General features: G+C 31.9%; 1 pseudogene; it reads left to right on the top strand.

The window, feature by feature from the left end:
• The first annotated feature begins 82 nt into the window (after positions 1 to 82).
• LOC148612123 (D-beta-hydroxybutyrate dehydrogenase, mitochondrial-like) lies at positions 83 to 13220 on the top strand (annotated as a pseudogene).
• Positions 13221 to 13498: the final 278 nt, after the last annotated feature.

The following is a 13498-nucleotide window of genomic DNA, read 5'->3' as shown; positions in this document are numbered from 1 at the left end:
TGAAAACTTGTTGTATCAGGATTGTATTTCTGATACTTAGTTGACAAATAATTGAATTGATTACTGGAAGTGTGGTTAACATCTACGATACAACTGTTGAAATTAAAATACAAACTATATTTTGTTAAAGGTAAACCCAAGAGCATTGTGTACAGAAAATGAACTTAACCAGCATGTACCCGTGGAAAAGAAAAATTTCGATTATAATTTAAACAATTTTATCGCTCTTTTTCTTGTCACAAAAAAGACTAAGAAACCGACCGCAAAAGAAAACATAAGTTATTAAATGCAAAATTCTAAAATGACTTCAGTAATTAAGATAATCGACAACCAATACAACCACCATACTTAAAAAAACGGACATACGCAGTAGAGCTCGTTGTGCATTCAATAAATAAAAACGATGGATTTAATTGGGTTTTAAATGTAAAAATGACTATATCCGGTTCTCAATTGCCTGAGATTTCAACCTAAAGATTACCTACTTGTGTATTTATGACTGCAGCGTTCAGCATACTTTGAAACAAGTGATTACAAAGTGTATACGTGTAATATTCTGTGTGTTCTATGCATTTAACTTTTTTTAAATTATAAGTACATCATGTGAATATGTTGGGAAATTAACGGATTGCCATAATTTGAATTCTGAAAATTTCCGATATGGAGAAAATAAGCCGAATTTTTATAGGAGCCTTATTGTGTTATATATTGTATGAAACATTTATGTGTATCTTGTTTGTTTGGTTATAACATGGATAGGTTCAAATACTTAGAGAAAATGAATAAGAAGTTGCAACCTGCAACATCGAAGGCAGTGTTGATAACAGGTTGCGATACAGGTCATTTTAAGAGACTAAATTAAAATTTTTTTAAGATATAAATATATACAGTTAAATAGTGTAATACATCACGTCGATTTATGCACATAAAAATACATAACACCTGCACATGTGTGATGATTTAATCTTTTAGTATTATGCAGTTGTATTGGCAAGGACTTTAGAGTTATGAATCAATACAGATGTCGTTCAAAATTGACAAGAAGAAAACAATGTCAAACGTCAAACCAGTCACTGGTAATTGTAATCAATTTTTTTTTTAAGTGAACAATTGCTATATTTAAAAGGTAAAAGAAAGTTTAATACAAATAAAAACAAATATAAACGTAATGAAATTCATAATATTATATGTAGTTATTAACCAGTTTCTATTACCTTTGTTTCTTTTACTTGGTTTTACAGTTTTTTCCACATTTTTTATCAAGGGTTCGGTCACCATATTATTAAGAATAGACCTTAAGTAAACTGATTTTATTTTCAATAATGAAGAAACGATCCAGTGATTGGTGATAATTACTATAATTAACCAGTGATTTTTTGTAAGTTTCTCTGTTATTTTACATATTTTTATTAGGGTTCGGTCACCATTTGGTTATACGATTAGCGGATATTGTGTTTTATGTGTTTGCTAGTGTTTTACATGAAAATGGCAGTAGTACGGGAATACTTCGAGATAAGAAATTGTCTAACCTAAATGTAATTCAGACAGATGTGACAAATAAAACTGATATAAGAAATGTATCAGCATAGTAGAAAATGCTGAAATGGTAAGTACACTTTAAATTATTTAGAAATAATGTGATTAATAGTTTCTATATGAGTCATTCCCACAATACATATAGTTTTTGATATAAGATTTTCTTTGAAATAAAATATGACGAACTTCTGCCTGGGGATTTTCAACATCATTGTAGCAATGTTACATATAAATATGTAATAATGAATTTTCTTGCCTGAGAATTAGACACTTTTTAGGAAGATTTGGGTCCGGGTTTCGGCCTTTGATATTACTATCATAAAATAACACACTGATCAAATATAAAAATATCAAATATAAAATCTCTCAAGTCACTGGATGTCATCAATGTTACAAAAGTCAAATTTCATTTCCTTTTCAGATTGTAGATTTTTACATGATAATTGGATAGACTTTAATAAAAAAAAAAAAAAAAAGAAAAGAGTTTGTGATATTTTGCGACATTCATGATTTTTATGAACAAAAGGGAGATGTAGAAATAAGCTTGGAAAAGTGGATGCAAAAACTCTGTAATCATGTCATAATTGCGATTAAATTAAACATTACTGACACATTTTAAACACAAATTTTTAAAAAGTAACACCAAAGAAAATTCGTAACACAAAAGACATTTATGTAACACCACAAACATCAGTGCGTATGTATTCTACTTGTATTGCAAGAGTAGGCATACAACAAAATAAACAGACAACCTACCCATGTGTCTCCTAACAATAACATAAATGAAAGCAGAAACAAAGGAATAACGTTTGATTTTTTTTTTTTACAAATCTAAGATTAACTATTTCAACGGTAACACCACTGACAATCATGACAATCTATTTACTTGATTCCTTAACTCTACAATAATCCATACAAACAACGTTACATAGCTGGATCTGCAAAATGTACCACCAAACCTCTTTCAAAATTGTTAAGTTCTATACTCACAGCTGTCAATGAGGGTCTCCAATCTTACCACAACACTTGTTTTTCCCGTAATATAATTAATTCAATGTGTATCCTGAAAAATTCGAAAGATCTTTTGGATACCCTCAATTCAAGATCATTATCAAAATAGCATTAAAACCTATGAGTTTTCAACACTATATACTTCTATACTCCATACTCAGTATACATCGTTGTTTCTTCAAAAAAGATGATACACCTAGATACAAATATATAGTTCTTGGTAGAGATTCCTCATACTTTGTAAAAAAAAGATTCCAAATCATTTTCCAAATATACAGAAGATGTTTTCAAAATGTTTGAATTTTTGATCGACAACATATTTGTCCAGTGTGGTGGACGCGTTTTTCAACAACGGTCGGCATTCCGATGGGAACAAATTGTGCTCCTCTATTTACTGACCTATTCTTTCACTCTTATGAGGCTGACTTAGATCTGACCCGAAAGAAAAAACATCGTTTAGCTAGATCTTTTAATCTCAGTTTCCGCTATATAGATGAAGTATTTTGTCCCTTACCCTTGGTCAACCTTCTTAAGTACTCCTTAAATATCAAAGTATATTCAATTTCCAACTTCTTCTGACTCTAGTTGTATATAAGCATTCCAGGTTTATACAGAGAATGTAAAGTGCAAAATGAAGGAATATTACAACATACATGAATACTACTATAAAAACAGTTTTATTGAAAAAAAGTAAATGACAAATGTTTAACATATCAAATCAGTAAATATGGCGTTGAAACATGTCAGATTCCCGCCGTCTTGAAATGGAGAAGTTTGGTGTCGGTGGTTCGATCGTAGAGCCCGGACAGTTTGATGAAGCAACTGCAATCAATCTACATGCAGTAGTAATCTCAATTTTTATATTTATTTTATTATTATTATTATGTTCTTTTTTGGGGGGGAAAAGAAACATTATACAGTTGAATCTGTCTAAACAGGTAATGGCTGGTTTACATAGGTTACCGGTTTGTCCAGGGTTCGGTTTTCACTGGGTTCATCATTTATTCCGATCACCATATTATTCATATTTAAACATCATCATACTTGCATTATCAAATACTAGTCCTAATATATAAAGTTCAGACACTGCCTATGGTAGAGTTGATAAATGGGGTAGAAAAATCCACCAAAATAACGATGCTTTTTTACATAGCTACCTGTAGTCTTTTCTGTATTCTGATCTGTATGTGGTCTGTAACTGTTTCTGAGTTAGAGTTAAAACCTAGTTCAGTGGGTGTTCATATGCACGAATTACCTTCAGATTTTATTTAAAGACTTCTACTCTAAAGAGTTTAAGAATAGTGTAGAGACATACAGAAAGATCCTAGTATACAAACTTGGGAGAAGAGGAAAAGAATGTATACACATCAATCTCCGCAGGCCTATAACCTCTTCCTAATTCACTATGTATCACTCCGCTGGCTGTCAGGCTCTATTATACAGTGTGTGAAAAAAATGTGGAAAAAAATCCGCGACTCCGCGACGCAATTTTCGTTGTACAATACTAACTTGCAGAAAGTGGCAGGTTTAAATACTGAGTGTGGCAGAGGTGTACACTTTGAAACACATATATATTTAATACACTTATCGCACTTGGTATTTAAAATCTTTAATATCATGGGATTTTTATGGGATTTCTTATCTACATAAATATTAAAATTATTAACAATGACACTTTCTTGCTATATACAAGGCACTGGTGTAAACAGTTCAGCAATATCAAGGTCATATATCATAATACTACACATAGATGTGAAACCATTGTTACCGTTAATGTTAAGACATGCTATGGTGAACAGTATTCTATATACCTCATGAACAATGAGGTATATTTCAAAATTGCCCTCAGCTACATCTAAATTTTAACCAAAAGCCAAGCTATTTAGCATTTGGTAGTAAAAGGTACTACGGTCCGTTTTCTGTTAGTTTTCCCTTGTCTCAGACTTTATTTAAATAAATTACTTTTAGTATAAAGTAATCGAACAGTGAGTTGATATTTAATGACAGATTAATGTATCAACAACAACATAATGATCCAATATTTTGCCGGTTTGAATACACTTTCTCTTGCGTTTACAATTTTTAATACAAAGAAGATCCAGTGGCAGATTCATGAGCATTTCGGTGAAGTCTCTGTCATTTTGCAAATTAATTAATGTGTGCAAAAGTTTGGTAAAAACTAACAAGTAATAGCCACAAACTCGTCGTTTGTAAATTTCCTGACCGCCCCTAAGATTGTTAAATGAAGTGAATCATTTTCCTTATTGATTTCAACAAAATTGTAGACAGACAGATCTTTTTCCTTCTTATTTGTCAGATGTTTGCAATACTGTATAACTTAACACCACAGTTCATTGGTGATTTTGTAATAAGTCGTCTTGCTGAAAGTCACAGAAAAGTACACGAACAGGGTCAGTTGATCTAGATTTTGCACATTGCGTTGTAATTAAATTATGCATTAACATTAAAATATGCTATCTCATTTAAAACCGGTTTTACAAGTGAGGCTATATGAGTGTTCGATGTATTTACATAGGACATGCCCAAAATTAAGTGGACTACTCGATCACTTTGTAATTTCTATTTTTGTTATATAGATAATGTGCAAATAATCACAGTCTATTGAAAATGTGCAATGGTCAACGCTTTGACATGCGGATGAAACATCAATCCGGACAATAGTAGTCAGTGCATGATACCTTATGCAAAGAAAAATCAAGGGCACCAAGGTTATAGCGGTAACCAAAAGAATGTAATCAGGGGACAAAGACCAGACATGGAAAACAGACATACACAATAAAGAACATAACTAAAATCATACATACAAAGTAACAAAAGCAAATGAGCAACTCAGAATCCACTATCAACAGGGAGCATGGACCAGGTGCACCGGTAGGGTAAGCGTCCGCTGCTTTTCTAGAAACACCCGCCGAGTTACTCATAAAAAGTCAAGGCTGGGGTAGACAAACGAGGAAAGGAAAACTATGACCCGTTGAATAAATCCGTTTTCATTGTGCAGATGGATACACCATAACGATCCACGAGACCATAAAATTTCTGTAGTGATGACTTCAATCTTGTAGCAACATAACTTTGTTAGAGGTCTAGCGCGATACAAAAAGTCTGGTAGTTTCGGCAAGCTCTGGCATAAGGTATGAGTTGTGATATGCACACTCCATACGCAGGTGCTGAAGGGATGTTGCCACAGATGAAAGGAAAGTTGACAATTCTGAATGAAAAGTCATCACGTTTGTCGTAAAGGTTGGTCAATAGTTTTCCTTTACCATCGGTTTCTAAGTGTAGGTCAAGATATGAGGATGACTTCACAGTGTCTGTAGTATCCTTTATCTAAAGTTCTTTGGGGTAGATGCGATGTATAAAATCCCCGAAATTAGGATTGTTTAAAGATAATACGTCATCTATATAGCGGAAACTTAAAGGATCTAGCTAAATGATATTCTTTATTTCGGATCAGATCAGCTATAAAGTCGATCGTTTGTTGAAAAACACGTCCACCACACTGGACAAATGTGTTGTCGATTAAAAATTCCAGCATTTTATAAACATATTCCACTGTGTATTTGGAAGATGATTTGGAATTATTTCTTACAAAGTATGAGGAATCTCTACCAAGAACTATGCATTTGTATCTAGGTGTACCATCTTTTTTTGGAAAAACAACGATGTATAATGTTTTTAAGTCGGGATTTTAACTGAGTATGGGTCATAGAAGTATAAAGTGTTGAAAAATCATAGGTTGAATGTTATTATATTCAGATAATAGTCTTGCACTGATTGTCTCCAAATCCAAAAGATCGTTCGAATTTTTCAGGATCCACATTGAATTAATACCACTACAGGAATAACAAGTGTTGTGGTAGGACTGCAAACCCTCTTTGACAGTGGTGAGTATTGAAGTTAAAAGTTTTGGAAGAGGTTTGTTGGTACATTTTGCAGATCCAGCTATGAAACGTTTGTATGGATTCTTGTGGAGTTTAGGAATGCAATACATAGACGGTAAATCACAATCATCGTCCTTGGTAGAGAGCCCAAAAGAGGATAGCACAGATTTATGGTTCTCCACAATCTCTTCTTTGGAGAGTGTGGTAGCAGTATAGGTCTTATCACTACTATTATTTTCTACGTCTACCTCTGATAATAAACATGGGATGTAAAACATTTTGCAGACAAAAACAATGTTGTTTTGGGCTTTTTCTGCTTGTACGACAACATGTATAGTAGACAATGTTTTTGCTACAGTTTTTTTTTCAACTGAGAGGTTTTTCATGTAAATATGATATTGTGGCATAACATAGTGCTTTCCCACTGCAATTTTTGTTCCGAAATATCCTACAAATTGTATGCATGTCAAATAGACTAAAGATTGTTCATAATAACCTTGTACACAATGAGTGTATTTATTATGATTTTTAAAGAAGGACTGATATGTAGCAGCAACAAATAAACGAAACTGTGCATCATATACCGTGTTATGACATGGTAATACCAATGCCTGTAAATAATACGTTTCAAGAAACAAGCAATATTGATCAAAAATATTTGTAAGAAACTGAATAGATTAATGGAAAATACAAGTAGTACTAATATATTTTAAAATTATTTCGCATTAATATCTACAAATTATTTCTGTACATAAATTCATGGGAATTTAATGTATATCAGTAATTTAAAACGAAAGAAAATTTGTATTTAGATTGCAAAATTAGTGTGCATCAATCTACATTAAAACATTTAAATTTCATATATATTTTGTTATTATTCTTTCCATATATGACACATTTATTTGGATATAAATTTAAAGAAAACACGAAAAAACTTGAAATTTAATGAATAATTTTCTTCCTTACGAAAGATAAAAATTGATTCGTCGCAAATTATTCTTTAAATTTAAACTACAAATTTAATATTTAATTAAAATGCTTAACCGTATCATTTCATGCAGTGATATATACATTTATATATCAAAAGATATGAAAATAGACAATGGCAAATGATATGGCCTTCTTTTACAGTACAATGTTCTTTGATACATTAATTCAAAGATTTTCAGATGTCCGGCTATACATACGGAATGCGTTTCAGTTTAAACGACCCAACTCTCTTATCGTAGCGTCTGATATGCCTCGCTCAGCATCAGCATTAGCTGCTGTTAATCTAAATCTGTGACTTTTTTCCTGAAACATCCAAATTGCATAATTTGACACATTTGTACAGAGTTCTATCGGAAAAAAAGTCCTCCTAAAAGCTTGTCCATTAGATAAATGGCATAGATTAATTGGATGACAACTCATATAAAAATATCTTAGTATTGACTAGAAAATCAAAAATATTTGCTGCAAATTCATTGCTATTTACTTGACATGATTCAACATAGAATAAAATATAACACCAAAACGTAACGTTAAATATTTCTATCATATAAACTAATGCCATTTTAAAACGAGTGTTTATCAGAACTTCGTTATGGTGATCAAATTCACTTGTCGGCCGTATTTGACACTCATTTGTTGGAGGTCTGTGTTTATATAGTGTGAGTAAAAAAAACAATCATGCGCACAAATCTCAGTCATCAACCTATAGTGAAAACTATCAAAGTCTTTAAGAAACTGACTGCAAAAGAAAACATAAGTTATTTAATGTAAAATTATGAAATGATAGAACAACTACAGTAATTAAAGTAGTTGAAAACCAGTACAAACACCATACTAGAAAAAAAAACGGGACAGACATGTGCAGTAGGGCTGGTTGTTTGTTCAATGAATAAAACAAATAAGTGATTTTATTTTTTTTAATGTAAAATTACTATATCCTGTTCTCGAGTGCCTGAGGTTTCAACCTAAAAATTACTTACTTTATGATATGCATACTTTCAAAGTGTGCATGTGTAATATTCTGTATGTGCTGTGCATTTAACCATTTTTTTTTTAATTTTACATACATAATGTGAATATGTTGGCAAATTAATGGATTGCCATATTTTGAATTCTGAAAATTTCCGATGTGGAGAAAATAAGCCGAATTTGCATAGGAGCATTAATGTTTTACAAATTGTATGAAATGGTAACAACATTTTATGTGTATCTTGTTTGTTTGGTTATAACATGGATAGAGTTCAAATAATTAGAAGAAATGAATAAAAAGTTGAGTTGCATCCTGCAAAATCGAAGGCAGTGTTGATAACAGGTTGCGATAAAGGTAATTTTATGAGGCAAAAATCAAATTTCTTTATTAAATAAATATATACAGTTAGATAGTGTAATACATCACGTCCATTTATATACTTAAAACAATAAATAACACCTGCACATGTGTGATGATTTAATCTTTCATCATTATGCAGTTGTATTGTCAAGGACTTCAGAGCTATGACTCAATAAATATGTCGTTCGAAATTGACAAGAAGAAAACAATGTCAATCCAGTCACCGGTAATGGTAATTATAATCAATAATATTTTTTTTTAAATTGAACAAACGCTTTATTTAAAAGGTAAAAGGTAGTTTAATACAAATAAAATTCAAATAAAAACGTAATGAAATACAGAATATTACATGAGTTCATTAGCCAGTTTCTAGCGCCTTTGTTACTTTTTGTTGGTTTTACAGTTTTTTTTATTTGCGGAGAATGGGTTTTATGTGTTTGATAGTGTTTTACATGGAAATGGCAGCGGTGCGTAAATACTTCGAGAAAAGAAATTGTCGAACCTGCATGTGATTCAGATAGATGTGACAAATAAAGCTGATATAGGAAATGCTATCAGCAAAGTAGACAATGCTGGAACGGGTAATTGCACTTTAGATTATTTAAGGTTTATTTAATATTTCCTTTATGGGTAAATCCCAAAATACATATGTTTTTTTATATAAGAATTTCTGTGAAATAAAATACGATGAATTTCTTACCATAGTTGAACCAAATTTTATTTCCTTTTCAGCTTGTAGAGTTGTACACGTTTACTGGGTTGACTTCAATAAAAAAGAGTTTGAGAAATTTTGCAACATTCATACTTTTTATGAACAAAAGAGAGATGTAAAAATAACCTTTGAAAATTTGGCAAATTTTGTACAAGGTTTATATGAAGTAGCACCAAAGAAAAATCGTAACACATTCACAGACATCAGTGCATAATATTTCACTTTTATTACAAGAGTATGCAACAACAAAATAAACAAACTACCCATGCGCCTCATAATGACAACGAAAATGAAAGCAAAAACAAAATGAAACGCGTTTAATTCTTTTTTTCAAATCTAAGATTAACTATTACAACGGTAACACCACAAATAACCATTACAGTTATATCTCTATAATACAGGGGAAAAATTTTGTTTTTTTATTTTTCATTTGATTTGGAACAACAGCTAATTATTGATGCTAAATGGTCAACAAAATTGTTCAAATGCATACATACCATATGGGAATATGTAATATGGGAGACTATGATCCAATATATTGTTCCGGAAGACGTATACGGTAACCGAATGCAAATTTCAAACATACCTATCAAATTTCTTAAATTGTCTGTTGTTTGAGATATTTGTCTATAGAGTTAATGTTAATAAAAAGGCAGAAAAAAGCAGTAACCTACATCGTGTTTATGTATGACGAAAAATAGATTTTAAACGTTCCTTAAAATAAGTCATTTTCAAGTTATTATTTGATAAATGTTCATATACCTTTTACAGAAAATGTGAATTTATCTTTGGTATTATATTTAAGTGTCTAGGGTGTTATAATTTTACCTGCTTTATGTTCCGATATTTAAATTCTGTTAACTCTACTATCATTCCAATTTGTGGCTGGTGTAAATAATTTCTTTAAGGAACAAGTGAAACTATAAGAAATAAATGGCAAAATTGTCTGTGGTGTTCCTTTATGCAGATATCACAACAGACAACCAAGGGCAACAAATGTCAATAACGATGTTCAAAAGATCCTTATCTAATTTTAAATGCCCTTCCTGTTATATACAGAAACTAGAACGATTGAAAATAAACAAACTCCAACTTTAAACAAGTAGGGTGAACACCACAGACATTTACTTTTTTATACTCCTCTAATCCCTCTCAGCTTCTGTGACTTTGTTGTCAATTTTATCCATTTTTTTTTCTTTACTGTCTGCTAATGGTATACAACGGAAATAGAGCACTGGGCGGAACTATTTCCAATTCAGATATGAGGTGAAAAACAACTTTCATCTATTGAAGTATAATATGTGGTAACATCAAAGACGTATTTCTATACGATTTATGCAAAAAATTTTCAATTTCTATGGCAATGAAAATTTTGATACGAAAAAAATATGAGATAATTTGTTTTGTTTTTTTTTTTTCTTTTTTTCCCCTTTCGTTTAAAAACTATTATTTCTTATTTTGGTATAAAGACTCGGTGCCAATTAAGTTATAAATCAGCTTCATTTTTTAAATATACAAAATTATCAATTATGTGGAAGAAAATGAAAAATGTATTTCACAAAAATGTTGCTTGCAATGAATTTTCAAAAATGGTAGACACAACGGTGTTAGATACTAACCTGCTGGAAAATAATGATATTAGCTTCATTCTTGTTTCTAGTGAGTATAACATATGTTGATCACTAATGCAATAACAACATATGAAAATTAATTTAATTCTAGCTCTTTTTTGTGTTTTTCTTCTTGTTTGTCTTATGTTGACTGTTTATTTAAGGTTTGTTTGTTTTTTGTTTTTGTTTTTTTTTTTTGGTTTTTTTTTTAATTGTTTGTTACTATTTTTGTTTATGTTTTAGTTTTTTTACATTATTCGGCTTGTTTATGTTTCTAAAAATAATACTTTTGTAAAAAAACATTCTTTATTTGTTTTAGGTTTATGAGGTGTGGTTAACAATGCAGGATTCGGAATTCCTGGTGACATTGAAATGATGACATCGGATCCGTACAAACAGGTCATAGATACAAACCTCTGGGGACAGATAGCCATCATCAAAGCGTTTTTGCCAATAATACGGAAGTCTAAAGGTTAATTTAAGGTACATGTAGTCCACCCAAGACTCGTGCAAAAGGGGGGATTTTTTGGTCGAAGTGTCACACACAAAGTGATTCTGTTAAGGTTTCATATGATTTTTCTTCTTATTCTCATTGGAAAATCGATAGAATGAATTATAACTTAAAAGAAGATGAACTTCTACTATGATCATTCTACTGTAACTTCTTATAAAAGCATCATTGTACAATCGGTCAATAATATCCATTAAGTTAATTTACATGTACATTGTACATCAAAAATGTATGGCTGATTTTGTTTTCAAACAAATCACTTTAAACTGATTTTTCATGCTAACAAAGTAAGATACTTGAAGTGTATTCTATGCAAAATGCATCATAAAAACTTGATATTTTTCAAGAGCGATTATGATTGAAAATATTGCTTTTGTCATGCGATGAAAAATGTTAATCAGTTGGGGATCCAGGGGTCCTAAGGTTAGACCCCTATCCCAGTTTTGGGCTTGAACCTTCTACGATATTCAGATTTCTGAGCGTAAAAAATGTGCACATTTTTCGAGTTTCATTCCGATTTTTGAGTGTGTTGTTTTCGTTTTCGAGTGCAACCTTTAATTTCTCTTCACATCATAATCTGGTGCATGTTTGAAAACATTGAGAATTGTCAATTGCTACTGAGCTTTTAATGTTTTTGGACCTTGGATCTACTCTTGGACAGGCCGCATAGTAAACATCAGCAGTGTAAGAGGCAGATATGCCTGGCCCTCAGGATCGGCATATCAAAGAGTAATCAAGGGAACCAAGGTTATAGCGGTAATCAAAAGAATGTAATCAAGGGACAAACACCAGATATGGAAAACAGACATTCACAACAAAGAACATAAAGTAACTAAAATCATACATACAAAGTAACAAAAGTAAATGAGCAACTCGGACTCCACTAAAAACTGGGAGCATGGACCAGGTACACCGGTAGAGTAAGCGTCCTCTGCTTTTCTAGAAACACCCGCCGAGTTGCTCATAAAAAGTCAAGTCCGGGGTAGACAAACGAGGAAAGGAAAACTATGACCCGTTGAATACATCAGTTTTCATGGTGCTGATGGATACACCATAACGATCCACGAGTTCATGATGACGACCATAAAACTTCTGTAGTGATGACTTCAATCTTGTAGCAACATAACCCTGTTCCAGAAGCCTATTTGTTAGAGTTCTAGCGGGATACAAATCAGTAAATATGGCGTTGAAACGATGTCAGATTCACTCCGTCTGGAAATGGAGAAGTTTGGTGTCGGTGTTTCTATTGTAGAGCCCGGACGGTTTGATGAAGCAACTTCAACCAAGTCTCCAGAAATGGTTTGTACATTCGTGTCATCATCATTTTACAACTAACGGAATTTCTTGGAGTAAATAAGATGACATAGTCGTTAAAAACAACATATTACATGCTAGAGAAACCAACATGATCATGAATATGCAGGAGTCGGTCTCAATTTTTTGGGGGGAAATATATACAGTGAAACCTGTCGAAACCGGAAATGGCTGGTTTTTAGAAATTACCTGTTTGTCTATGGTTCGGTTTAGACGGGTTTTATTGTTTATTCCAATCATCATAGTCCTTATTTCTTATACACCATCATACTTGGAGACCCTCTGAGCAGGAGATTGACACATATATATTGAATATATAATTATCGCCACTGTCGACGCACTTGGTATTTAAAATCTTTAATATCACGATATTTTTTTTAAAATAAGTAATTTAAAATTTATCTTATTTTTACACGAATAGTTTGAAGTTATTAACAAGGACACAAAGTTTCAACCTAAAACCGCCTAAATCTACCCTTGACAACCCATGCTTTGCAAATTTTAAGGGGGGCACGCCCGACTGAATTCGCCCCTGTGTAAAAACCATTGTTACCATAAATGTTTTGTTTTTTTTTTTTTCTT

The sequence above is a fragment of the Perna viridis genome, chromosome 7 (assembly GCF_037379345.1).
Source record: "Perna viridis isolate PV_CMFRI_1.1 ecotype Kerala chromosome 7, ASM3737934v1, whole genome shotgun sequence".
NCBI classification, from domain to species: domain Eukaryota; kingdom Metazoa; phylum Mollusca; class Bivalvia; order Mytilida; family Mytilidae; genus Perna; species Perna viridis.
The sequence above is the reverse complement of the archived record's forward strand: the minus strand, read 5'-3'. Positions and strand labels throughout refer to the sequence as shown.